Source organism: Mandrillus leucophaeus, unplaced genomic scaffold (assembly GCF_000951045.1).
Source record: "Mandrillus leucophaeus isolate KB7577 unplaced genomic scaffold, Mleu.le_1.0 Scaffold134, whole genome shotgun sequence".
Lineage (NCBI taxonomy): Eukaryota > Metazoa > Chordata > Mammalia > Primates > Cercopithecidae > Mandrillus > Mandrillus leucophaeus.
Window position 1 is genome coordinate 1845688 of NW_012101299.1, and position 881 is coordinate 1846568.

Consider the following 881-nt stretch of genomic DNA (forward strand, 5'->3'; position numbering starts at 1 on the left):
TGCAGCTCCAGCCCCGGAAAGCCCCGCGCTCAACAGGTTAATACTACACAGCGGCGATTCTAATGCTCATGCTTTTATTTACAGCTCGCCTCCCTTCTGCCAAGATTCACAAAACACGGCAGGGTGGCCTCGGCATCACCTGCCCGAGACACCTGCGCGACCGGAAGTTGGGAGAAGAAATAAGGCCACGATGACGAACGCAGCCTTTCACGTTTATTTCCAATCTCACAACAAACCGGAGACCAGAACTCTTGGGTGATTATCGGAATATTACTTAGTCCTAAAACTGTGGAGCATTGGTTTCTAAAGGAATCTGAGACAGGCCCGCAGTGTCTTCTCCACATGCCTTAAGTCTCTTCTGCAAAGCAGAAAACCATTTTTTAGTAAATGTTAGTGAAATTGGTTTTAAAAAAGAGAAAAGTCCGGGCGCGGTGGCTCACGCCTGTAATCCTAGCACTTTAGGAGGCCGAGGTGGGCGGATTGCCTGAGTTCAGGAGTTCAAGGCCAGCCTGGGCGACACGGTGAAACCCCGTCTCTACTAAAATACAAAAAATTAGCCGGGCGTGGTGGCGCGCGCCTGTAATCCCAGCTGCTCGGGAGGCTGAGGCAGGAGAATGGCTTGAACCCGGGAGGGTGCGGTTGCAGTGAGCCGAGATCGCGCCACTGCCCTCCAGCCTGGGCGACAGATCGAGACTCCGTCTTTTCAAAAATAAAGAAAAAGAAAAGGCTTTCAAAATTACTCTGTGGTACACTAATATGACAGATTGGATCACTTTCCAGGCTTTAAGTTGGCCTTTGTTTTATCCTTTTTTAGTGTATGATAAAATTTGTGTTGGTTCCTTGATCAGCATGCGGTGAACGCTGGCTCTTGTTAATCAGGT